This window comes from Talpa occidentalis, unplaced genomic scaffold (genome assembly GCF_014898055.3).
Source record: "Talpa occidentalis isolate TD23 unplaced genomic scaffold, MPIMG_talOcc4v2.1 talOcc4.9, whole genome shotgun sequence".
Lineage (NCBI taxonomy): Eukaryota > Metazoa > Chordata > Mammalia > Eulipotyphla > Talpidae > Talpa > Talpa occidentalis.
Window position 1 is genome coordinate 20,519,670 of NW_023605305.1, and position 27,726 is coordinate 20,547,395.

The following is a 27,726-nucleotide window of genomic DNA, read 5'->3' on the forward strand; positions in this document are numbered from 1 at the left end:
CTCCTCTGAGAAGTTTTTTGGTGAGTAGAAAAATGGGGCAACGCTAGTGTTGGATGTAAAGTCAAGAGAAGGAATTGTAACAGGGTGGTCTCCAGGAAAGGGGGAGGTTCCAGGTTCCCTGCCCCACCCAAGGGAGGGTAGAGCTGAGCAGGGAGAGAAGAAGCTGCAGCGGAGACTGAGGAAGGAAGGAAGCAGGATGGAGCCAGAAGGAGACCTGGAGGAGGCACGTGGAGCCTAGAGACACATGAAGAAACTGTGCTTGTCTTTTGGTCGTGGACGGGGTGACACAGATGTGTGGGGAGGTGTCAATGGCAGCTTTTATCTTGAGTTTGATTTTGCTCTTTTCCTTCCAGGCTTGTCTGGTTGTTTCTGACCCTTTTCTGTGGGTCCCCACTGGAAGATGCTTTAGACTTGTGGCAGGCTTTGGGGCCTTGCTCAGGGCCAATCCCATATGGATGGAGTTTTACCCACGAGGGGACGGGTCACTTTGGGTGCTTGATTTAGAAACTCGATTCTTTGCCTTTCCTGTATCGTTTCCTAATTGTATTAAAGTTCCTTCCCATTAAAGTCTCATACGTTTTGTGTTGATGCGGCAGACGGCAGAACCCACTTAGAATAGGCAGGTTTGTTGGGTTTGGGCTGCCCCTCTCCCTGCCCTGTAACAGAACTTGTGTTTTATTTTTTTCATTCCTGTGGAGCGTGTCAGCCATCCGGAAGCACAGCCACCTCAGGTTTGAGCTGTTTGAAGGGAGACTCGTTTTTCTTTCTTTTTTTTTTTTTAAGATGAGAGGTACTACAGCGTTTTTTGTATGCTAATGGGGATGATCCAGTTGAGAGGAGGAAAACTGATGATGCAGGAAAGAGAGAGGATATTTACAGGAACAAAGTCCTTGAAAAGGTGAGAGAGAACGGGATCCAGGGCCAAGTGGAGGGGTCGGCCTCTCTTAAGAGCAGAGACACGTCTCCCATTGTAATGGGAGGAGGTTTGTCAGTTTAGTGATGGGGAGACACAGGAGTTCTCGTCTGATTGCGTCCATGTCTCCAGGAAGCACAGGCAATGTCGTCAGCTGCCAGGAAGGAGGGGGCCGCAGGCCTGGGGGTAGAGCAGAGAGGCTGCTGCCTCAGCATGGCAAAAGGATGGGAGGGAGGATGTGGCTTGGCATTGCCAGGCAGTGCCGAATGCCGCCTGAGGTCCGCAGTCATGCACCCAAAGTGAGAGCGGTCGGCCAGGCTACAAGGGCTTCACCAGCCAGGCTCTGGGGCTCAGGTGCCAACTCAGTAAGGACCACTGAGCTGGGCTAGTTAGAATGGGGGTTTTGTGAGGGTGGAGGTTTTGCCAGGGAGGCAGTTGACGGACATTTGTAAGGAAATGACTGTAATTCGTCCTAAGCTGGTGGAGGAGGGGCAAGGAGGCAGAGGGCAGTGCCCGGGTTTTTGCTCTGTACCTACAGATAGGTGTCATTAGCCAAGATGCCATTCCCAGGTAGGAGGAAGCCCAGGTTTGGGGTCTGAGTGGAGACACCGATCACTGTGTCTGTGAGGATGCAGGTGGATGGTATACCAGCTCCCCTACGCTGGTTCCTCTCACCTGCCAGTGGAAAACCACCTGCCCACTGCCCCGCCCAGCTGGCAGCGGTCTGCCTTTCTGTGGGAACCTGTCAGGGCCTGCTTGCTGGTCTTTTCCATTTAATACATTTTAATCAGAAAATTAATCAGGAAACACCAGTTCAGCAGATAATTGAACAATGTGGAGACACGATAATTGCTGTTTAGTCTAATTAACTTTGTTAAGTCTTTATTGGTACCAGAGACTTCCTGAGCAAAACTTATTAAATATCCTTCCCTGGAAAACTCAATTCCTATTCAAAGGAAAAGTTGTAGGTTCTGTCTTTCTCTTTGCTTCCAGAAAAGGGATTTCGGTCCTGCCACAGTGCGGTGGCAGAAGAGACCGTGCAAGGCTAGGCTCAGCCAGGCCTCCCTCTCCCCAGAGTCACTAGTACCCAGTTTGGAAGGACAGAGCTCACTGCCTCAGCCAGTGTTGGGAACCACTGCCCTAGGCCACCCAGCTTTCTCCAAACCATGTGACTTGCAGCCATTCATGATGCTCCCCTCCTATGTTTTGATCTTCTTCAGTAGTGCCACCAAGGTCTCGGGGAGAACACCCCTCCAGGGGCTGGGGCCACCTGCGCAAACCACCTACACGGGTGACCTGACATAGATTATGTACCAACAGGCATCTGGCTCCAAGTTCTGCAAATGCAGGCGGGTCACCTGAATTTTCCATAAAGCACCACTTGATTCACCCCTTGCGAAAGAGCTGGTGCTTCCCCGGGCTCCAACAGTGTACGAGGTGGCTGGTCCACACACTAAATGTTTTTCTCCTTAGAGTTTTCCTGCTGTTTCCTCTGTGATCATCTCTTATGAGGTCTTCTCAGAGGGCACTTGTTTCTAATATGCTGCCTCGCTGCACACAGCTGGTTCTAGGAGAGCAGCGCCTGTGTCCCCCCAAGAGAAGGACCCTGGTGGCAGCACCCACAGATACAGTCAGGGAGTCTAGCTGAGCCAAGGCCTGCAGAGTTTACAGAGTGAAGCTTCATGGAAACTAGAAAATGGGGGTGACCTGCCCAGTTCAAAAGTGGACAGTCAGAATATGCCTGAGGAAGAAAGAGAACACCTCCCACACCCATTGCAACTCTGCACAGTCGCCTTCAGGCTCAATCCCCTCTCACTGCCATGACAACAGGACCGAGAGGGCCACTGCTATTGTGACCACGGCCTCCGCTCCGGGGTGCTCACCCTGGGAGCACCCCTTCTCTTTCCCCGTGAACTCCTGGCATTTCTAACTGTCAACGCCTCTTCATGAGCACTGAAGGGCCCAAGCTGCTCTAGACAGTCTTGTCATAGGTGGTATTATCTTGGTACTCTCTGCCATATCCAACATCAATGGGCCAAACAAATATTCAATTTTCTTAGATCCTGCATGTCAACCAGGGGAAAGGTGACAGGGAAATATTTCAAAACAAAAGGAAATGCAGATAATTACCAGGTAGTTTTGTTTAACAGGCAGAGAAATGAAAGGTGACATGCCACTGTTTTTGCCTATTCTGGAAGAACATCCTAACTGTTGGAAGTTGACCCCTCAAACCTCCCTCCAGCTCCTTCTGATAGTTCAGCAGGTGCCGCTGGAATGCTCCAGAATGAGCATCTGGGCTTGTGTGCTCACTCCTGCCATGGCCTCCAGGGAGGTCGTCGGGCTGCTGAGCCCAGCTGACCTCTGCTTGTTACAGACACACCTCTGTTTTGCCCCCACTTACATGCAGTCATGCTGGATTCTAAGTCCTAGCATGCCGTGAACTGGGACTTCCTGAATGGGTAGCATCTGGGGAGGAGTAAAGTTGGTAAATAAGGGCGGCGAAACAGTGGAGGAAAAGGGACTTGGAGGACACACTTGAAGGAGAGACAGATAGAGACTTGGCAGAGACACACGGGAGGCTGCTCCTGGCAATTGGCAGAGACGATGGCAGTTGTTACCTTGATGTGGTATATTTTGAATGTTTAGTCTTTCCTCTGTCCAGCTCTCTGGGAGCTGCCTGATCCCTTCCTTGTGACTCCTTGCCAAAAGCTACCTTAGACATGTGGCACTTTGGTAGCTCAGCAGCCCTGCTTTGGACAGTCTGGGCACTGACCCATGAGAGGGTGGGTAATTTGGGAAGTTTTATTGAGAAACTATTATTTTAAATCCTTTCTTCTCTCTCTCTCTCTCTCTCTCTCTCTCTCTCCACACCAATTCCATTAAAAATCTTTCACACATTCTTTTCACAAAGAGTCTGCTTCCTTTGACTTTGTACACACGGCTAGCTGGACTGCTTTTACATGTACCCCTTAGTTAGAGGTCCCTGGGTACCCCTCAATCACTTACTAGCCTTCTGATGCCACCAGACATCCACCTCTGATGACTTTACTGAACTATGGGTCATCTCCTCCAAACCACTCCCATGGCCGAATTCACTGCTGTGGACAGGCTAGAACTTTAGCAAGACTTTACTGAAGATCTGGGACTAATGAAAGAGAAGTACAGCATAAAACATAATGCAGAGCTCCTAGAAGTGGCCACATTTGGAACATCCAAGCACAAAGCCAGATTCAAAGTCTCTTACTGGACTGGTTCGCTGCCACCCGTCCCACCGTCCCGCCCCAGGGCTGCCAACCAGCCTTCCCTCTCCCAAGCACAGACCTGCCTCCCAACTCATCAGTCTTACCCCAGAATGATGGATAGTGGGAACCCCTACTGAAGCTGACCCACACCCACCCACTGGGGTCCCTGTAGGGAACAAAAATTTCCTACCCCAAAATGTGCCTTTTTTGCCAAAAGCTTGATTGTAGGGAGGGGTGGACATGACAAAGGCGGGTCTTTCTTTCCTGCCCAGGAAGCCAAAGTCTGAACCACAAGTAATGCAATGCCTTGACACAGAGGAGTTTATTTGAATTGACCATGAAGGGAACTGGTGGAAAAGGCACCCAAAGAAAACTAGCTCCCAGAACGGTAGGAGTGCTGGGATTAGGGGAGGGTGGGGGGGCGGGACAGAATGTGAGGGAAGTACTGGGCCTCCCATTTCCAGGTCCAGGAAGGTGCCTGGCAGTCTAGGTGACAGGAGTCAAGGCGTGTGACTTTCCCAGCAGGGTGTTTTCTCAGCAATCAGCTGAAGTTTGTTTCTGATGCCACTACCAACCCCAGAGGGGCACAGAGAATTTTATCAGCGATGTAACACAATCAACCTTTCAAGTTCCCAGGAATGCAGATGGAGTGACTTAATGGTTAATCATGAATAGGGAGTGGTGGGGAGGGGCTGAGGAATTGAAGATGAGAAGTTAATTCCACTCATTCCTAATTTTTAGAGGGGGGCGGTTTATTTCATTGCAAAATGGAGGTTATTTGGCTGGGAGGGGGGGGACTCTGCAAACTGGGTGCTTTTGGTATTTATATTGAAACTTCTCTCTCTCTGTAAGAGTCTATTCTAGAAAGACCCTTATCATTTTCCTAGGGAGAGGATGGTACTTTTGTTTCCCCAGTAAACACCCTAACTGATGACCCTATCTTCCCCAACCTCCCTTGCCCTCGCTTTATTTTTTTTAGGATAGTGTCTGAAGCCACATGGGGAGCCACTCAGTCTAGCTGGGTATCCCCCATTTCCACAGGAGGTCACATGTTAAATTAAACTGCCCCATGGCTCTTGCCAATCTATCTGATGTGTGTTTGGTTATTTGCCAGCCGAGAAGGACCCAGATGGGCATGTATTCTCTCTGTGGCCTGACAGCCCCAAGAATCCCATAGTACATTTCCCAAAGTCTGGGGCTCTGTTCTCTGCCTTCCTAGTTCCACCTTTCCTTCCAATAACAGCTCAAAGAACAGTCTCACCTACTTGGTACAAATGCGACAATTTAAGGCCTGGATGAGATAGTCTCCATCCAGAATTAGAAAGGAAATGTTTCTCTAAAGGAAACATAATTTGCAGAGACATCGTTCCACTAAAGTACCCTCCTAATTTACATTACTAAGCAGCACACCTAACATCTCAGTCTGAAGCAATTGCATTTAGGTCTCCTCCAAGAACCAGGAAGAGTACTTGCTTCTCATTTACATGACTACAGGAGCCCGCTGGGGAGGTTCTACGAAGAACAAAGGGACAGTCTGCCCGAAAGGTAAATTCCAAGCTAACCCCTAAAGACACATAATTTTTAAGATGAGTATATTGTAAGGTCCAATGTAGCAGGCACCCCATTATATAAGGAGTAGAAAGAGCATGATGAATTTGAAGGCAGACATGATGTTGTTTTAATCCCTAGACATGCTAATGCTCAGCTCAAGACTACACATGTTATAGATTGTCAATAAATAGTTGTTAAACGAGGTGGCATAGACAGGGGTAGGTGTGAGAGACACATCTGGGGCTGCCTGGAAATAAAAACTGAGAGACACTGCACACCTCTCTGTGTAAAACAGAGTTGCCAGAGTAGGTCTCCTCAGGCAAAATTTGCTATCGATTTAAAGAGGTCAAGTGCTCTATCAAGCTGAGGGCACATGGTTCTGGGTTCATGGGATTTGCCAAGCAAGCCTTGTGTAATAACAGTACTAATAGGCAAGTAATAATAACACTGATAGCCATTACAGCACATATATATATCAGCTTGTTTTATAAGCACAACTCCATTGTAACAGGAGGAAGGTGCCATTACCCCCTCCAATAAATAAATGAGAAAGCAAAGTACAGAGAGTTTAAGATATTGCCTTCAGTGGGCCCAACAGTAAATATTTTCAGTTTTGCAGACCATATGGTCTCCCTTGCAAGCCCACAGCTCTGCACTTGTAAAACAAACGGCAGCCTTAGGTAACATGTGAATGAATGGGTGTGGCTGTATGCCAATAAAACTTTATTTATAAACTCAGGCAAGAGACAGCTTACAGCCCACAAGCTACCATTTGCCAGTCCTTGAGCTAAGAGGTGATTAGCTGTTAAGTTCTACCTTCTTCACCATGACTGGAGCCTCCCCTCACAGCTCAGCAGGAATTGTCTCCGCAATCACCACTGTCAGACACCCTGGCCCAAAAAGAGTGGCTCCTTTGTCCTCTAGAGAAAGGACTCAGCAAGGAGTGGAAGGTGAAGTTGCACCAGGGGAGCCCTGGCAAATGAACACAAGCCATTGCCTCTGTTCTGGGAGGCCAACTCTGTTATCATCCCAATTCTACACAACCAGTAACTTGCCTATAGTCACACAGAGAGTAAGCATAGCTAGAATTTGAACCTCAGTTCTGCCAGATTGCAAACAGATAAAGGTCCCCTATAGATATTCCAAACAGAATATTTCACTCCAAAATATGCCTCTTTGGCATAAGCATTATTTTGAGCTGGAGACAATGGAGAAAGAGCAGATAGAAGAAAAGCTCACTGCCTCCCCACTTTACCTAAAAATAAGACATAAACATACAAAGATATCCCACCTCCCCTCTGCACCCAGGAAGGACAACTAAGCCCCAAAGACAACTTTAGACTCGGACCAGTGAAGAAGGCACCAACCTTCATCTTCAGTTGAAGATGGCGTTTAGCCTGAATGCTAAGTTACCTCTCTGCGTTACTCCTGTTTCCTTGGATATCTCCCGTGTACGCATTAGCTATACAGTGAGTAAACTTCCATTTCTTTATTTTTTTCATGTTCATCTGTCATTGTCTACAGGGGTCCCGACAAAGATCATAGAAGGGAAGAGGAAAATCTTCCTCCCCTCTACGTATTTTAACCACTTATCTGCACACACTGCGTGGATACGGTGGGAGAGAGGGGAGAAAGGCCTTATTCCCTCTCACAGATCCCTCCTTGCTCCAGCCTTAATGGGCGGGCCCTAACTTTGCACACTTCTGGAAGCCCCCCCTCTCCTCCCCATATTCTGTCTTGGAGAAGAGCTGGCTCTATACTCATAAGAGTTGGTTCTAGGGCCTCCCCGGCGGCACAGCGGTTGAGCACTGGGTTGCAAAGCTGCCCGCAACCTCTGCAGTGCCGGTTCGATCCCCAGCTGCTCCCCGGCCACCGGAGGAGGGTCCTGCATGGCGCACAGACCTCTCCTGCCGCCCGCTGCTCCCCTCAGCAGTGTATTTCGTCAGTCTGCCTGCTGCTCCCCGCTCTGTCTCTGGTGAATTCTTTCACCTCCCCATGCTTCTGACTGTACCCAGTGCTTGTATAAATAAATAAATAAATCTTAAAAAAAAAAAAAATAAGAGTTGGTTCTAGGGAGTGGGAAGTTCAGGGACTGTCATTAAGCAGTATCCCCCCAGGAGAAATGTGATTTCCCCTCCAGCACTAAGGGGCCCAGGGAGCTGTCAGTCCACCCAGGAAGGGCCCTCCTGATCCCTGCAGATACCACCCCCTAGGCCCACCCAGCAGGCACTGCGGCTGGCCTGTCTCTGCTCATTAGGCCTGAGGGCACAGCCGGCAGCCGGGTGTGGTTGGCTGCTGTGTCCTCTGCCTGGAGACCAGGGCTGGCTCTGGAGAGTCGGTGGCTGCCAACTGAGTCACCTTGTCCGCTCAAGGAGCCTCAGCCTCCCTGGCTAATTATCCTAGGACTGTCCAGAGAGGCCTTGTGCACAGAGACAGCTGCACGCTGGCCTTTCATGGACAGGAGAGGCCTGCTGGGCTGTTTTAAGAAAGCAGAATTGTCAGAGTCCAAGAGGTAATTAGTATTTAAGAGGCACATGTTGGCAAGGTTAAAAGCTGAGAAATAAACACACATGATTTCAAATGATTCCTAAGGATAAACAGGGAGAGATGGCCCCTGCCTGGGAAGCTGTTACAGAAAGATGGGATCTCACACCGAAGAAGACAGGACCCTCCCCACTTTGCCTTCCAGCCCCCCACCCCCACCCCACCCCCACCCCCCACCAGGACAGGCAGCCCAACTGGCCGCTTTTGGGCTGGAGAGTTCTCATTTTCCTTTAAAACCTGTTCTTGCTCCACCATTCTTGTCTCTGAGGTGGCTTTACCATCTGCTGGCCACCCAACTGCCATCCTCAGAATGCCCCAGCTCCCTGCCTACTCAGATCCCACATTCCAGGGTCTTGTCTTTGGCAAAGCAGCTCATAACCACTACCCCCAGCCCCAGCCCAGGCCTGTGGACTTGCCCTCACTGCAGCCTCACCCCTGCCCAGGCCTGTGGACCTGCCCTCACTGCAGCCTCACCCCTGCCCCGAAAAGCTCTCATTCTCCTCGCTAGACCCCCACATTCAATCCCTCAACCATGAAGAGTGTCATCTCCTCCCTCAAATCCTTCCATGGCACCCACTGCCAAGATGCCCTCTGGGGTAGTGCCCTGGTCCTTGACCTTCAGCACTGGATTTAATCTGAAGCCCTACCTTGCTTTCAGATCCTTGGGGAAGGTTTCCGAGTCCCTCCAAACTCAGTGTCTCCTCTGTGGAGATAATGATCTGACCCAATAGGGCTGTTTTCAAGGTCCAATTGACCAGTGACTTCAAGATGCTATGACCACAAAGTATGACTTTCATGGGCTTGTCCAGGTTTATCTGATAAATTAGCAGCCAGTCCAGGCTTTCTGACTCCACTGGTGCTCCACTGCCTCACAGAGCAGTCTCAACAATTATTTGTTGGATGAGTGATTGTCAACCAGTCAATTCCAGCCTCCTGTAGTGAACTACCCTCCTGTACTAACTACCCTTGCCAGTCAACTAAAATCCACTCAAGACAAAGGTAAGGAAACTCAACTTTCTTTTTTTTTTTTTTTTTTTTTGACCCCTGCTAATCTTACTCAAGACTCAAGGGGGCCCCCTGGTGCTCATATTTAGGATTGTGTGAACAAGCCGTTACTGACTCAATTCTTAAGCCTTGCCCTGGTTCAGCTCAGCTTTTCAGACTGGGAAGGGGCTGACACTTTGGTTCCTCACAGGAGAGTGCCTTTCCCTGCCCTGCAGCCCAGCATAGATTTCCTGAGCTCCTGTAGCTGACTCAGGTGGGACTTCAGGTAGCCAGTTGACCAGAGCTGTATGGAATGAATTCTACCTGCTGAGAATGGAGCCCCTGAATCCTTGAATGTGGCAGTATCAGGTGCTGTGTTTAGAGGATTCCTTTAAGATGTGCAGAAGGTCAAGAGTCCTGTGGTGACCAGGCTCCATGCCACCACTGTGAATTCACCTGGACCCACATGACCTGCCTCATCCTCATCCTGACCCCCTTCCTGCCTGAGCCAGAAACATGAGCATCTTACTTGACCCCTTTTCCAAATGACTCCACACCAAGTCCTCTCCATCCTACCTCCCAAACTTGTCTTTTCCCTTTAGCACCACTTTTTTCTCTCCTGGGCTGTTACAATAGCCTCCTTCCTGATCTCTCAGCTTCAGCCTCAACCCTTGCTATGACCAAGACAGTCTTGCTGAAACACAAACCCTGTTGCCAGTTGCCAATTGCCAAACCCTCCTCCCTGTTGACAACTTTGTAAAGTCTTCTCATTGCCCCTGAGAGAAAGGCCAAAATCCTCAACAAGGTTGACAACATCCTAACTATCCCTCACCCCTGGTCCAATCTGACCAGACACTCGACCTGCCTGCTTGTAGATCTAGTGCCAGATGCCCTCTCTCCTATGGCTTTTGGCGCATGTTATTCCATCTGCTGAAACACCTTTCCCCCTTGTCTTCACATGTTGAGTTTATTCAATGAGTGTGGGTGAGGAGCCAGAGATGGGTCAGGAACTGTGTTCACAATGGACACTGAGTCTTTGAAGGACTCAGACTAATCCAGTAACCACACAGGTATACACCTAAAAACTAATATCAGTGCAATGGAAGAGAATGACCTGGAGACTTAACCTTGCCATCTGGGAAGCCTTCCCTGAGGAAGGAAGCCTTAGGCTGAGAGGTGAGCAGGTATTCTGGAACCAGCTTGTCCAGCAGCCATAACCACTACCCCCAGCCCCAGCCCAGGCCTGTGGACTTCTTAATTAATTTGAAATCAATTAAGAAGTCCCGTTTCCTACTAAGTGGAAAGCACATCCCTGTTGGGAGAATCAAGGAAACAAGGAGATGAGAATCAAGGAAACAAGGAGGGTCCAATAGGCTATTGTCCCTGTGGAGGGTCCTGAAGCATCTACCTTTTATTTTCCAAGGCACCCCCATTGTCCTTTTACAGGTAAATAATGAGCAACTCTGCCAATAAAATGATAAGGCTCCCAGTGGACTGTGGTATGGGCTTTGACATCACAGAAACTTGGGCCCAAATCCTGAACCCTCCACTCTTCACTGTATGTCCTGGGCCAGTCCCTTGGCCTGTGTGTACCTCAGTCACCTTATCTGTTCACCAGACAATAGTCCTCCCTTTGTAGGATTCTCATGAGGACAGAATGAGATGGAAGGTGTATTCCTTCCAGAATGAGCTGCAAAGGGATGGACAGGTTTATGCAATTCGTTATCTGAGAGGGTAAATTAGTGAGGGCGACTCCCATGCTACCCTGGGTAGGCTCAAAAGGGCAAACTAGAAACCTTGAACATCCTCATCACAGAGAAAAGTCAGACATAGCATTTAAATTGCTGATGTATTCCATGAAAATTGGTAACTTTCTGGTGGAGAAAAAGTGTAATTAAATCTCTGGATCACTCAATACAGGTTACACCTGCTATCCAAAAATAGAACATTGTGTTCAGTATGATTTGATAGGTTATCCTGGAGGTCTGGAAGCACTATTATCTTTAATTTCTATGGAAAATTTTTGAGTTTTCCCAGACCCAAATAATAACCTAGCAAATCAGACCAAGCAGATAGCGAGGGAAACCACTATTACAGAGGTTCCCAGGCTCCCCTCCCCAACTCCACTCCGCAGCCCTCCAACTATGAAAGAAAAACAAAGGTTGTGTTCAGAATGTCTGCTGACCACCCTCCAAACCAAAAACCAAAACCATCTCACTCTGGGCAGAAAGTGACTGACCAGGCCATGTCCGCTCTGACCCCTGCCCGTAGGGCCCAGCAAGTGGCCCCTTCATCCCCTGGCTGAAGTCAGGAGTCCAGAAGATGGAGATCAAACACCTGCTGTATTTCCTCGGGTACAAAGCCCCACGCGCTTCGGGGGCTGTGGTTCAGGTGGCATCACTGGGCTTCCTATTCTGCCCTCACATCCAGCCACACGGGCAGTAGGACTTCAGGCTTCACCCTGCAGGGCCAGAGATCCCCAAAGAAACCAAGGACATAGTTGAACCCAGCACATTCAGCTCCTTCTCCCAAACTCACTAGTCAGAATAATCACTTGTCCTCTCTGGGAGGAGAGAGGGAAGGGGTGGAGGTAAGCCAGCAAACACCAGGGGTCCCCCTAATACTCACCCCATCCTGTGCCCTGTCTACCTTGGTCTTCCTTTCCACTGTGAAAATGTCATGCTTCTTCCCACCCAGGACCTTTGCATATGCTTGCTTTTTGGGGGGGACACTCTCATCTTTTCTTTGGGATCCTTTGGTGATCCTTCACTCACCTCCCAGATTTTCAATTAAACATGACCTCCCCAGCAACAGCTTCCTGATCTCCCACACAAGGCATCTGCTCCTGTTAGATGCTCGCCTAGCTTCTGTGCTCCTCTCTGGAGCCTTTGTCTGTGTGGCTGTCTGACTCGTGGCTGCTCCCTCAAGAGCCCAGTGCACAGGAGGCAGAGGCCCCATCTGGAGGCTGTGCCCTGGCAACAGTTCCAGCACTGGCACAGCCCAGGGGGTCAAAGACTGCCTTTTACCATTTGTTTACTTTTTAAGAATACTTTTATAGTATGTTGAGCTTTATTAAGGCTGTACATATTTCATGTACACCACTCGATGGGCACTCAGGAAGCCCACACCACAATCAATGTCATGAAATAGCATCATCCCCAAAAGTTCCCTTGTGCTCTTTGTTGGTTTGTTTAGGGATTTTGTTTGGGGGTGGAGGGGTGTTCATTTTTTTGTTTGTTTTTGTGGTAACAACACTTAAGAGGAGAGCAACCCTCAACAACATTTTTAAATGCTCCATACAGTATTGTTTACTTTAAATACATCAGAACAACGAAAGTGCTACAACACATCTAGAACGTATTCAGCTTGCCAACTGAAGTTTTATAGCCATGTATAGCAACTCTCCACTTCCCTTCCCGCTAACCACCCTCCACCCCTGGGCAACATCTCTGCTTTTATGAATTTGACTCTTTTGGATAACTCTCATATGTGCAATCATGCAGTATTTGTTCCACTTTGACTGGCTGACTCTTTGACTGGCTGACTTCACTCATGATAATGGCCTCAAGGTTTATCCATGATGTAGCATATTACAGGATTTCCTTTCTTTTTAAAGGCTGAATAATATTCCATTGTGTGTATATTCCGCATTTTTTTAATCCGTTCATTCACAGAGGGATATTTACGTTGTCGCTATGTCTTGGCTATTGTGAATAGTGAAGCAATGAACATGGGAGTGCAGATATCTCTTCAGGATCCTAATTTTAATTCTTTTGGATAACTACCCAGATGTGGGATTGCTGGATGATATGGTAGTTCTATTTTTAATTAGTGGAGGAGCCTCCAAATAGTTTTCCATAGCAGTTGTACAGTTTACACTCTGTGGGTGCCTAAAATATTAATGAAGGAACGAGTAATATTTAGTACCTAAAATTATTTAGTACCTCATACATTAACTCCTTTAATGTTCTTAATAACTTTGAAGCAGATACTTTGAGTACCTCCATTTTACAAGGGTGGAAGCCAAGGCACAGAGAGGTTAGGTAACTTGCTCAAGGTCACACAGCCAGCAAGTAGAGCAGGGATTAGAGCACAGGAAGTCTGACCCCAGTGGCAAGCTCTCCACCATTGCACTATATTGCCTCTTGGGGAAGCAGGAGGTGAGAAGGGTGTTCCTAAGAATAGAGAGGTAGAGGAGGGGAGTGATGCAGAGGGCTTTGCTGGCACAAGAGAGCAGACAGAATACAAAAACTGAGAAAAGGCAGAAAGGCTTTCCCAGGCATCACACCAAGGTAATGAAAGGGGCAGTTGGTGGGGGGGGGGGGTTCCTGTGATTTGGGGGTGAAATGCATTTCTGTCTCACTTCTATCTCTGGAATCTTAAGCTTGGCCATCAACTCCCTTCTTGGGAGTAAGTCCCTGGGTGTGGCTAGTCAGTTAGCCAGCTGTGGTCCAGCTGTGGGGGCCGCTGACTCCCAGGGGTTCTCACACTCCTGAGGGATAATATCTCCCTCATCCCACTTGTCATGAGATGATATACACAAACCCATCAGCACAGCGCCTGGTATGGTAAAAGTTTGATAAATGTTGATAAAACCTTTTAGAAGGGCCCACCTAGGAGGCACAGCCCTGACCAAGGCCTAATAGATGCCACAGGGAGCCTCTCCCTGGAGGGGATCTCCCTGGGGGACTAATCTTTAATTAACTGGGCCAATGGAATCCCATAGAGATGGAAGGCCGCCACCTCCCGGTGCCCACACCTGCGCGGTCAGCATCTGGCAGGCTCATTGTTTTAAGTGATGAGCAATTGTCATTTTCTGTCGCCTCCATGATAAATCACTTTAAGAACTCCCTTCTCTCGACAGCATAAGTAATTACAGCCCTGGTGTCTGGGGCCCTGGCACCGATTAGGAGGGAAGCAAACTACGCTGGAGCTGATGCTGACTCATTTTTCTTTTTCACAAGGGCCTAGAGGCTGCAGGGTCAGAACCAGCTGGCTGGACCCTTCCTGGACTGAAAGATGACCCCCACCCAAGAACCCCTCAGCACCAACAGAGCTGGAGCCTGGAGACCCAGCCCTCTGTTACCCACCTTGCTAAGCTCTCAGTCCCCTTTTCTCTAGCTGTCTTAAAGGCATTATTCCCAAATGGACCAGTGATTAGGAGAAAATATATTGTATTGTATGGGGAGAAATAATTAGGCTAGATAATAAGAAAGGGAAGTGTACCTTGTAAGAGGTCCTCTGTGCAGGCCAATATTTTATCTATTATGTTTTCTTGGTAGACATGGCCATGTATTGAATCAGGAGAATTAATAAACATCTTGGTCAGCAAGAACACATCTCAGTCGGTAAGAATCTTGGTGACCCAGAAATGACAATAAAGAAAAGACAGGATGCTCCTGACATTCTTGTAACCTGAGAAGGCGATTCCAGAAGGGAACTCGGGGCTGTGGGGTCTGTTTGTGCACAGGAGAGACAATGAGAATAGCTGGGTCAGGCTGGCATGGTGGAAGGGACAGAAAAATCCCAATGCTCAGGAACATCATGGGCCTGGTGCCCGCTGTCACTTCGCCCAGTGCCACACAGAAGAGCCCAGAGAGCTCACGCCAGGCACATGTGCCTCCCTAGGCCCAGAAGCAGGAGGTCTCTCCCAGTAGCTGCTGTGGCTCCGCCTGGGTGCCGGCTATCAAAACAGCATCCCATCTTGATTATTCTCCCAGCCCCTTCCCACAACCAGAGGGGGTGAGCTGGGGGGACAGTTGCAAGGATTCCTGGACAGCAATGTCAAAACCAAAGGCTGGAGAGGTGTCCATGATTAAACAAAACCAGGTAAGCCGCCCAACCATCATCCTCTTGAAGAGAGTCACAGCACAGTTACACGGTAAAGGCTCTGAGAAGTCCTGCAGTGAACAACCTGCTTGACTTGGTTTAACCCACTGTTTCCCAAACTGCTTTCAGTAAGAATCTTGGTGACCTAGAAATGACAATAAAGAAAAGACAGGATACTCCTGACATTCTTGTAACTTGGTTTAACCCACTGTTTCCCAGACTGCTTTCCTGGAGAGAGCTTGTTCACACAAATCATCCTGAAGAACCCTGTTTGAGAAAATGTTGCTTGGCCCAACTACAACTCTTGACAGCAGATGAGGGAGGCTGAGGCCTGATTTGACCCAGAACCACAGTGAGCTGATGAGAGAGGGGACATGGGGGCAGCTGTGTTCACCCAAGGCCATGACTTCCCTTGAAAATAGCTACAGCTCATATTTGCAGGTCACTTATTTACAGCTCGTAGGTTTCCAGGTGCAGAAACCAAGGCTTGGGGGAACCAGAAGTTTCCTACCCAGTGATCTATACCAAGTGGTCATGCCAGGACTAAGCCCCCACCCCCACAGGGTTATGTCAAAAAACCCTCTAGGCTTTATTTATAATTTGAAGGGGGGGTGGCAATCCCTGTACTATCTGATAAGCTGCAGTGAGGATCAAATGAGATAAAGTGCTCAGTGCAGCGTTTGCCACACAGTGAGTGCTTCTGAAAGGTCAGCCCAGCAGACTCAATGCAAGGCTGTCCTTAGAACCTGTCCAGTGACGGCAAGCTCACTATCTCACAAAGTTCCTGCCACTTTGGGGTAACTGAGCTCTTAGAATTGCTGCCCTGCTATTGAGCCAAAGACACTCTCCTTTCCCCTCACCCTGCCAAGGCCTAACTCTGCCCTGGAAGCAGCCCCATGCCCCCTCCCCTTGCAGCTCTGCCAACGCACGTGGCCCTGACACAGCCCCAGGGCCGCTGGTCTTCACTCTGCCAGCCTGAGCACACTGAGCTTGACAGACCAGGCACTCAGCCAGCCGGGGGCATTTCTCCCTCACGCTGCACTGAGCACTTTATCTCATTTGATCCTCTGGGAAGGACCCCTAGTCTTCAAGGGCTCCTCCCTTAGACAGCATAGAGACGTTTCTCTCTCGGGAAAGGCCAACATCTATCACAGAACACTCAGCCCATGGAAGCTGAAGGGCAAGGGCAGCCAGCTCAGCTCATCCGGGTGACCAGGAAGGGGACGGGTCAGCCTCACGCCTAACGCAGCTCCCTAAAGAGACGCAAGAGCAGGAGAAGGGACTTGCTGGCCAGTCCTCCCAACCACTCACCTCACGTCCTCACCCACTCACCTCAGACTGACTGAGAGCATCTCACAGCTGTAAGGCCTGCAAGGGCAGGGTCAGCCTGCCTGCTGGACTTGGAGCCAGTGAGTACAGGTTCAGAGAGGGCGGCAGCAGGACACCTCCCAGTGGCATCTGAAGGTGAGAAGTCGTGGGAGGTGCAGAGGGTGGAGAGGAGACCAGCTCTGGTGGGTTAATCCTTAGGGGGCACATACCGTGAGCCTGGACTGTCCTGCACGCTTTACCTTTAGATTAACTCACCTAGCCTCACAAGGCCCGCTCTACTCCCATTTGGGAGGTGAGCAAACCAGGTCAAAGAGTGGTTAAGGGAATCTTAATGAGAACATACAGCAAAGAAGTCATACAGCTGGTATTCAAACTCAGCTCCGAAACGCACACCCTTAACTTCCGAATCACAGTCGTTCCAGCACTATCCCATCTCGAACAGTCCAGGGAAGAAAGGGCCATGGAAATGGGTCAGAACAGACACTACAGGAGCAGAGATTAGAGAAGTTTGGAGAAAGAGAAAGGGAACAGCCTGGAGACAAGTCTGCACTGTGGGCAGGGAGGGTGCTGCCGTGGAGAGGGTTAGGGGTTGGTTTTGCCCACACAGAAGAGACAGGGCCCGGGTAGACATGGGAGGCAGAGTCCTACCTACGGCCTCATCCCACCCCCAGGCGCTCGAGTCTTGTGGGCAAGGCCTTTGCGGTGTCCATAGCAACGGGGCAGCGCGAGGGCCCCTTCCAGGCCAGGGCCTGCGACTCCGCACTGGAAGGGGATGTGCTCGCTGCTCCACTGCACCCATAAAGCAAGTCAGACTCCAGTGGGAAATCTTCTGGAGTCCCATTAGTGCCGAAACAGCCCAACGCCGCCTCCCTCCACCCTCACAATGAATTAACTCCGTGACAGAGATGGAGGAGATGCCAGCGTCCCCCATCGTCTTCCCTAACCTTGGGACAAATTAAATCAAATTCCACTGCACGGCCTGAAGGCATAAACTTCGTTAGCTGCACCAATATATTCTGCCAGGCAGGCAGGCTCCAGGTACTAATTACTTCATTCAGCAAGTTAAACAAATGATATGATATCTAAATTCAAGGGAGAGGCACCCAAGAGTTATGGAACACACACCACTGGGACTCACCAATGAACAAAGCAAAACAGAATTGCTAAATCAACAGCTCAATGTGTTTATCTGTGTACCCTTCAAGATTTAGCTCAGGGCCTCTGCTCACCCTTCCTCCGGGAAGCCCTCTGTAATGACACCCTCTCCCTGGACTTGTTCTTTCTGGAAGGCAGTATGAGCCGAGGGTTGGGAATATGGCTTTGGCCTTGACTACAGTCAGGTTCCTCCATGGACTGGGCATGTGGCTGAGACCTGTTGCTTAATGTCCAAGTCACCCTAAGCTTCAGTTTCCTCCACTATGAAGTGGAGACAATAATGATCCCCACCTGCTGGGGTCACAGGCAGGGTCTCCAGGAAGCCTAAGCGAGGAGGTTAGCACACAGGGACAGCTCCATAAGTGAGAACAGTCTTTATTACAACCCCTATAGCTATGACCACTAATTGTGTTTTTAGTAGTTACAGCAATATTGTCGGGGTCCCCAAGGGGTTCCCAATAAGTCACAGTCCCCTTCTTGACTTAGTTCTGAAAAACAATGTAAATAAAACAAATAGATGGAGATCGAATCATTGACATTATACTGACTTAGGCAGAGATAGACAATGGGCCAGAGAATGGACCCTGAGTGTGAGTGTCACTGCAAGGCTGATCCTGTGGGATCCCATGGGGTGGGGTGGCCTGACAGGCAGCAGGGAAGAGCCCCCAGCTCCCCTTGGGGTGAGGATACTCCCTGGAGAGAAAAGGTACCAGGCAGGCCAACGCCGTTATTCTTCCTAAATTTACCATTTGGTAAGATAAAGACTCATCCCATCTCCCCAGGGTACCAAAAATAAAGGGTGTGGCATGCACCCCAAGTTACACTAATTGAACTTCCTTTACAGGAAGAACCAAGTGTCAGAGGAAAGCTCTTCCCCCAAAACACAGGAGACAATGAGCTCTGATGGCTTTGGATCGACCGGGATGGATCTGAGTCTGTGTTCCCCCTACTTATATGCAGTGTAACTGGTGGGAGGGGGGATCTTTATCGCTTTGATGAAGGTCCAATAAAATCTAACTTTAACAGCACAGAAATCCTTCAGAAGAAGTCTCCTGGATGTCCCTGAGCTTGAGCCTCTCGAGGACCTTTGTTCCTAGAATCCAGACACTTCCGTGGCTCCTGAGTCTGGATTCTTCTCCATCACTGTCTTCCCCATTGCTGATCCCGCCCCCACTTCTAGAGCTTCTAAAGCAGAGACAATACAACCAGGCAGAATCAGGGCCAGTCTGGACACCCCAGATACATGTCCCCTCACTCCTAGTCAAAATGCAACTTAAACGATCCCACACAGGAAGTTGGGCAGCTGCCCCTCCTGCTCCTTCCAATGCAGAACTCCCCACCACCACCACCAGCAAGGAGGTGCCATGTGGCAAAGCAGACTCCTCGTTCCCAGAGGACAAGCGGGCACAGAGCCATCATCTGCATGTGGGCTTGGAGAGCCGACAGAGAACCCCAGGACTTCGCTCCTTCACCTTCACGGCGAGTGGAAATTGTCAACACATTCCAGAGCAGACACCTGAGGGTAGGAATAACAGGCCCTTTGGGGGCCTTGTGAATCCCTTTCTAGATTCATGGCTGACAAGGGCAGCATTAGGTGACGTTCTTGACTTCACCCTCCTGGTTACAGTTGGTTGGACAGAAGTGAGCCTGTGACTCCAGCGGAGCCAATCAGTTTCTCCCCCGTGGCAAGTGTGGAATTCAAAATCCACACTGCTGGGGCTTGGAAACTGAGGAGGCAACCACTGGTGCCCAGCGTAAAAGGAACAAAGAATCTGCACCAGAGAAGGAGAGTGAGACTAGAAAGTGGGGCATCATTGCAAGGAAACCAAGCTCCCTGCACACAGATAGGGGAGACTTTTCTCCTGGTGGCTTCACAGTGAATGGTCGCGGTATCACTACCCCCCAAAAAAATCTGTTTTCATTAAAGCCAAGTTGGTCTCTGATATTTGCAAACAAAAGAATCTTAATTAAAATCTTCAGGATGGAGCCTCCCCGGTGGCGCAGCGGTTGAGCGCTGGGTTGCGAAGCTGCCCGCGGCCTCTACGGCGCCGGTTCGATTCCCGGCTGCTCCCTGGCCACTGGAGGGGGGTCCCACATGGCGCGCAGACCTCTCCTGCCGCCCGCTGCTCCCCTCACCAGTGTACCTCGGTCCTTCTGCCTGCTCTGCTTCCCGCTCTGGCTCTGGTGAATTCTCTCACCCTCCCGAGCTTCTGACTGTACCCAGTGCATGTATAAATAAATAAATAAATCTTTAAAAAAAAAAATCTTCAGGATGGTTAAGAGTCAAGCTATGGAAACCAGAGCACAGGCCAGTCTCCTCTCATTCCAAAGCCCACCCTCTTGGCTGTGTGGGTTCTGGAGGCATCTGTGGCCCCTTCAAGGAGGGAAGAGCGAAGTCCTAAAGCTTAGCTCATAGGAGATGGCCAGGCCCAAAGCCTTCTCTCTGTGTCCCAGGCCAGGTAGAGTCTGGAATCCCAAACCAGAGACAACTCACATTCCCTGACTCCAACCAACCCTTTCTCCCTCAGAGGGGGTGGTGATTCTCAATTCTCCTGGGGAATTTTCTTCTAGCAAGTTTTTGGATGCTACCAACAGAGCAGGACTTTGAACCTTGCATTGGAGACACCCCAGCTCCCAACATCCCCATCCTCCTAGATCAGAAATCCTTCTTGTTAACACCAGACAGAGAGAAATTCCCCGTTCCCTCTTCTGAATTTGGTGAACCACACACGGGCGGTCTGGCTCTTGCTGGTGAGAGGTGATGGGGCCGTCAAGTCACCTGTTCCCCAGATGTGCACCTCGAAGGGTAGGTGTGAAGCAGCCTCTGGGTTGTTAGTAGGGCAAGCCAGAGGCCATGGGGGGAGGTATGGAGGTGGACCAAGATTACTGAATAGACCCTAACACAGGTTTCCCAGGGATCAATAAATTAATCCCCTCGGTCACTCAGCCTTCATCCCCACACCAGTTCCCATTCGTCCTATCAACCTACACTCCCTAAATGTCCTTCAGATCCTGCCTTGCCTCCATCAGGACTGCCACTGTTCTTGATTAGATTCTTAATCCTGGGCAAAAAATAATTCCCCAGGATGCCCATGCACCCTCTCTGCCCCCATTGGACTCCCACACCAGCAGCTGCCCAGTGGTCTTCCTAAAATAGCCCGCCACAGCCCAGATAAGTGGCCTCCTGGAATCTCACCAAGGTCCCCTAAGACCTGGCCCCAATCTCCAGTACCTCATCTCATACCTTACGCCTTGATACAGGAGGGCTACTGGTTTCAGGATGTGCTGTAAAGGCCCCTTAGCTTCACACAGGTGGTTCCTGTCTCTGGAGTGCCTTTCTCTCCTCCACCCTCCATGAGCCTAACCTCTAATTCCTCCTTAGGCTCAAGACTCACCTGGGACACATGAGTCCTCTAGGAAGCTGCCCAGCTCCACGGGTCCACTTCCATCATACTTGGTCCTCCGTCCAGCACTGCTCACCACATAAAGTACAGTATTCTTGTCGGTACCGACCACCCAGCCGCGAGCACCTAAAGGGTGAGGATGCAGCTTATGGTATCAAGAAGAAACCATCATTGCTATTCAAATAAGAACTGGCTATAGCTGCTTTTGCATGCTAGAAGAAGGGGAACTTCCTATCAGAGCAGGTGACTTTTTATTTTGGAAAATATAGATACCCTTCTTGGGAACGAAATGTGATACCCCAGAGACATGGCCTAGAGGGAGCAGGCATGTCACAGAGGGAGCAGAAGTGCAGGATGAGGTAAGGAAATGCTTGTAGCTTTCTGGAAAGTCCAGGAGAGGAGGTGTGGTTCCTGGGGAAACAGCAGCCTGTGGGGAGGGTGGTGGGCCAGCAAGACCACTAAGGGTGAGGAGGAGGGGTACACAGCAGGCCAGCTCTGGGGCAGTGTGGGCTGAGGGGCTGGAGAATCAAGATGGCATCTGTTCTGGTTGAAGGTGCTTCTTGTTCTGTGCCCTCCTGTGCTGTTACCCCCCTCCACCAGCCCCACCTCATGACTTCTATCTTCAGGAAAAAGTTGACCATATGATAGTAGCCACGTGGTGAAAGTGCTTTGAGAGGAGTAAAGGAAAGAGACCTTGTCCAGCATGGGGAGATGCAATGCACAAAGGAACAACTCAAGAGGGAGTTGACAAGGGTGTGACTGACAGGTCAGGGAAAGCAAAGTGAGGGCAGAAAAGTGATCCTGAGAGAGACACCCCCTAGGAATTGGCAGAAAGCTTGAGGGGGGGCAGAAGGAAGGCATGGACCGATCATGTTTTTTAAGTACAGAAGGCTTGCTGCCCAAAGCATGCTCAAAAGAATTGGGTCAAAACTCGGGCCAGCTGGGGACCCCTGAGACTGACCTGCCTGCATTTGGGCAGCTCTCTTCCGAGATACCTGGGAGAGAAGGGGAAAGTCAAAAACGCTTAGCAAAGAATATTCCCATGGTTCTACTAGACAAAGCAAGAGGCAGGAGACTGCAGACAGTTGAGCACTGACAAGATTTTCCCTAGAAAGACTGAGGAAAACAGCAGAGGAAACAAAATGTTCAGATGCCTGAGCGAGACAGAACCTTAGGGAACATCTGGTCCTCAGATGCCAAGTAGAGTTCAAATAAGTGGTGAGGGATGGGCTGGGAGTGGCTGTCAGGAGCCTCTAAGGTTCTGCCTGGAGTGAGCACAGAAGAATTCAATGATCAGTTAATACTGTCTGCATGAGTGCAAGAGGGGGTGAAGACGTGTGTGCCATCTATTTGTCATCCTTAATCTAGCCCAGCATCTTGATAGATGGAACCTACTCCAAATCGCACAGTCACTGGCTAGAGTCCAGCGTAGTATCTGTTGTCATTCTGGGCTTTTCTTTGTACTATGCCACCTCCTCATACACAAAGCAGAGCTGGCAGGTGGTCAGGTTAACATCTTAGCTAACTTTCCGGTCAAACGCATCAGTTCAGAAGCACAGACTGTGCCAGAGGGAGGTGGAAGAAGAAGGAACAGATCTGGGCCAATCTCTGTGTCCACTTTGAGGATCTAGAGCTTCAGGATGGCTCAGAAGAGATGCATTTCGGCTCACATGAGACTATGACTGGAGCCCAAGCTCAGGATGTGAGAAATACCCATGGCAGGGAGGGAAGACAAGCTGACCGAGGCAGTCTTGGCTGGTGTCTTTAGAGTCTTCTTCAGTCATTCAATGTTTTTGAGCACTTTTGAGCAAATAACTGAACTAGGAACTGGGGTTACAGTTCTTGAGGCATTTATATCAAGAAGAGGGTGGAGACAGGCATGGAACATCTAATTGTGCAATTAGTTATTTAATTATAAATGGAGATAAATGCCATGAAGAGGTACAGGGAGCTCTGACTGCAAACAGCCTGGGGATTTGATGTCATCTGGAGAAGGAGGGAAAGCTTTCCTGATGAAGTGACATTTAAACGGAGACTCGTAGGATTAAAACAGGAGTTAGTGATAGATTGGTGGGGGGGGGGAGCAAGAAGAAAGACAGGAAGACAGAGGGCAAAGGGAAGCACCTGTTAAAGGGCCTAAGGAGGGAAGAAACATGACATATTTGAGGAATTGAAAGACAGAAGGGCTGGAACTCAAAATATGCATTTTTTTTTCTCAGATCTCTATTGTCAGGGGAAGGAGTTAGGAGCCAGCAAGGAGAGCGCTGTGACGGTGGGTCTCAACATTAATGGGACACTAACTCTGTACCTCTCTCCCTGCACTCCCACCTGCAGACTATGAGGATTCTTACATGAGTTTTTAGAAGGCACCACTCCTGGACTACAGCTCAGGCAATCATCTGGATGAGTCCCAGGCTGTCTTTCAGCCCCCACTTGCCCCTTTGTGAGGCAAGCACATTGTGCAGCAAGCACATAACCTGCACAGCTGTACAGGACAGTCCTGTTTCCATCTCCTCATCCGAACCCTCAGTTGGCATAAGAATCACCTGGAGATTCTAGTAAAATGCAGATTCTGGTTCATTAGGCTGGGGTTGGCTCTGAGGTCTTGCATTTCTAACACACTCCCTGTCGCTGCTGAAGATGGTCTCTAGACCACACTTCGAATAGCAAAGAACTAGTGGTCAAGTTGGGAAAGACTGGGTGCTAGCAATCCAGAACAAACTAGGAAGAAAAAGAACACAGAAAATGATACTGTTTGATGAAATGAAATCCCTTTGGATTATTTGCAATGGTGTGCCAGGCTTTTCAAGCTGGATACAGGCAAACGTGGTACAGGCCTTATTCACAAGAAGCCTCCCAGGGTCGGGTGCAGTAGATGAGCATTCGCACAGCACTGGAGCAGGAGGTAATCACCACAGGGCCCAGAAGGACTACTGCTAATCAGGGAAGACTCCCCAGGAGAGGTGACATTTGTGGAACGAATAGGATTTCAATAGAGGAGAGGTAACCAAAGGCACCAAAGTATATCTCAACCAATCAATATGCAGACATATGAAATGTTTTAAAAGGTAAAGAATAAATACAAAAAACTAAAATGTAAAGTGACATAAAGTACCCAAGTATGAACCTTTGAACCTTAAGATTCATGAAGGGGGAGGGTTAAGGGAGGTAGAGCTAGAAAATTTGCCCATTGCCAGGTTAATCTGGGCCTTGAATGCCAAGAAGAGGAGAGAAACTTAGGATATTTGAATGTTTTCACTAAAAATGTAACAGTGCGGCCCCACAGGCAGAGTCTGGCGCCAACTTGGTGAGCTCCGGTAGTGTCGGTGCCCAACAGGACGCCGGGGACAGACGAGCCCCTGCAGCTTGAGGAGCCTGGAAATCCTGGCAGAATCGATACAGAACAGCTTTCCAGTGTCTGGGCTTGTGTTGTCAACACAGGAAGGTCGGCACAACAATGCCGGAGGGCACACATCAAACTCCACCGACAGAGAGGAGGCCGAGGGAGAGCGGCGGGAGAGAAGGGTTGTCAGCGCAGAAAAGCGACCTCTGAAAAGGACTTGGTGAAGAGAGATGGAAGATAAAACCCAAGCCCCTCAAAGAGCAACCCCGTAAAGCTGTGTTTACAAGATTGAAACTGATGAGGAGAAATGGATGTTTTGAGGAGGAGCTTTAGAAGAAGGGCGCTTCAGAAGGGGCCGCAGGAAATAAAAGAGCTAGTCCACGAACTAAACCCTCCCCGGTTCCCTGATACCAACACTTCAGCCCACAGCTAACATCCTTTGGCCCACCCCTGCAACCCTGGTCAACCCGGGACATATCCTGCCCCAACTCTGGCCTTGTGCCCGCTTCTGCCAATGGCCTGTCTTGCCCAGAGATGAAGCCTCTGCCTCATGTTCTAAGATGGCTGGATATGGGTCCCGGCTTAGTGACCTGTCCAGGATTCCCCAGCCTGAGTCCCCCAGAGCACTCCTTCCCTCTGGAAGTCCTCACCCCAAACCACTAGGCTCCCACTGTCCACGGTTACTCCGGTCAGCCTGATGAGTGACAAGGACCCGCTGAGCCAGCTGGCCAGTCCTGCCCAGAGCCCAGATGCTGACAGAGACCAAGGGCTTTTCCCAAAGGCAACAAGCAACAGACCAGACTCAGAGCTGGAGGCTGCAGGGAGGTCATCTGCCCACTTCCCTCTCCCTCCCAACTCCCAGAGTGTCTCTTGGGCACCCATTCACCCCTGGAGCACTTGCAAATTCCCACTCAGGGTTCAGCTTTAGGCTGAAGGCACAGAGGTGATGCATGATACAGGCGTGGTCCTGCACCAAACTTCTAGTCACGTGAAAACACCTCTGTCTCCCAGGTTCCTGACTCTACACATATCCTGCTCTGCCATCTGGGGTGCACTCTGCAGGGTGCACCCTCTTTCAGAGCTGCATCAGGATGCTGCCAAGGCTCCTGGTAGGTGGCAGTACTAGCCCTGCGCCCAGCCCTGCCCTGAGGCCACAGTGGGAGAGCTGGAGGGAGAATCAGCAGAGGAGGGTCTACTACAGTTAGCTCCATGCAGGACAGCTGTGGAAAGGATCTTCCACCCAACCCTGCTGCTGAGTCATGCGTTCTTGTGCACCCCATGCAGGTGAGGTGCCGCTGGGCATCCTGAGCTCTATGGTGGCAGCAGCAGACCCTACCCCCAGCCCCTTCTGCCCGAATCTAAGGCAAATTGTCAGGTCCTTGAGTGACATCTCAGGATCAGCTTGCAGAGGTCACATCATCTTCCAGGCTCCCAAGGTGGATGCCAGGCCCCTGTAGCATTCACAACCACAGTTCAAATGGCACGCCCAGGAGATGTCTATCCTGGCAGGACAGACAGATCTGGCACCTGTAGCCAGTGCGGCTGCATCACAGCTAACAACAAACTGGCCATGGCAGGAGGGGCTCAGATGAATTCTGAGGGATTGGAGGTAACAGGGTGAGCCAGAGTTTATAATGTACACACAAATAGAGATGTAGACAGAAAACTGTCTTAAATACACTTGCGTGTATTTAAGAGTATCTACCTCTATCTCCCTGTCTGGTCTAGAAGCAAAGAAGTCCCTGTAACAACTAGTACACTTAGCACCTAGATCTTGGTTCCTAACTACCATTCCCTGCTAAAATAAACGAGTGCTTTTTGGGTTTTTTGTTTGTTTGTTTTTTAAAGAAATGGCTGATCCCAGAACTTGGGTAAGGGAAACATAAGTTGAGCTGAGAAGATCTGGTCTTTGCCATGAGTAACTAATTCTTCTCACCCCATCCTGTGACACCCATCAGATGAACAGCGTATCCATGAGCACTCGGCCTGCAGACCCTTCGGAAGCCAAAGGACCTGGGTGCAGACGTGGCTCTGTCAGGTCCTAACTTAACCTGTCTGAAGCTCCACGTTTTCCTCTATGAAACAGCAAAACTTAAACCTCCCTCAAGGGGTGTGGGAATGCCTCTGGCAGGTGATACTCATTGACTCACACTGTGTTGACCCAGCAAGTGCTGACTGGGGCATTTCATTCATGTTGTGTTCACCTGCCTGAGGACATCTGAGCGCCATCTCATTTACTTCCTCTGCCCTCAGCACAATGCATTGCGCCTGGCACCCCAAGGTGCCCAGTCCAGGTTTCTTGGATCGCTTAATTGAATCACTAGCTGATATTTACTGAATGACCCTTATTGACTGAGCTGCACCCACTGGCATCTTCTGGCTGGCACCTTATTGGCGTGTATCCACCTCATTGATTTGAGCTTTTCCTACTGATGCCCCCGACAAACATTTACCCACAATGTCCCTCAGACCATCTTCTAGCCCCCCAACCTCCTGAGTAAAACCCAGCAGGCACAGCTCTCTGATCTTCCCTCCACCTGCCTTTTTCTCGAGCTCTCTCTGATGCTCCCATTTCGCTGTGTCTCCATCCCCGTCAGCTCTGTCCCTGATCTTTGTCTGTGTCTGTGTCTCTGTGACCCTGCTCTGTGGCCGGGTCTCTGCCTGCCTGGCAGGTCCTGTCTCAGTGACTTTTCCTCTCTGCCACCTCCTCTCCCTCCCACAGAAAAGCCACCCTCACCCCTTGCGGATGGTCCTCACTGTCCACACTCAAGGACGTGGCACTCAACAGCACAAAATGATTCTTTGTTGTTACCTCCTTATTGTTCTCCTGGCGACAGACCATCTTTTTGTCCCTACTCTTTGGGGATTTGATGCAAATGGTTTTCTTTACCAGCTCCATCTGGGATGTCTGGTCTCCCACTACTGCCCCTCCCCCCAGTCCTAGACTCTCCAGCTGCATGTCACCTTGAGATCAGGGGAGGAGGCTCAAGGTGCAGGCAGGAGAGGTTTGTGGAATCCCCCTTCCACCAAGGTATCACCTGCGGGGGTGCAGGAGGATGTGGTCACACGTGCCACACACGAGAGACGGGCTCAGGCAAGAGAAACACATCTCAGGCTCCAGGTTGTCACAGCAGCACATTTGAGGACACAATGGACGCAGGCACTGTGTGCTGGAGGATGGGGCGTTGGCAGTACAGGTGTGAAGGGGGGGCAGATGCACTATTCTGTCCTTCTGTTAAAGCCCATAGTGACACGTTCCACACCTGAACCCACACACCCAGTGTTCTTTTCTTCTACCCCAGACAAGGGCTGCTCCTTCAGCCCAGCAGCCAGCATGAAGACACACCCACAGAGACTTGACACGAGGCTGCAGATAACAGGACGGTAGACACATGTTGTTTATAAGCTGCTGAAATTCAGGGTTGTGTGTTA

At 49.9% G+C, this 27,726-nt stretch overlaps 1 long non-coding RNA gene across 3 annotated transcripts in view; it reads right to left on the reverse strand.

The window, feature by feature from the left end:
• The window catches only part of LOC129145119 (uncharacterized), a 58,087-nt gene extending 34,750 nt beyond the window's left edge, over window positions 1–23,337 (reverse strand). For 2 of the 3 annotated variants that reach the window (XR_008550208.1, XR_008550207.1), the window contains exons 1-2: window positions 23,303–23,337; window positions 20,943–21,077 (exon numbers count right to left, since the gene is read on the reverse strand). This is a non-coding gene — a long non-coding RNA (uncharacterized LOC129145119). Of the gene's footprint in view, window positions 1–11,568; window positions 11,696–20,942; window positions 21,078–23,302 lie in introns of those variants that run through there. The other variant, XR_008550206.1, reaches the window with a different exon arrangement.
• Window positions 23,338–27,726: the final 4,389 nt, after the last annotated feature.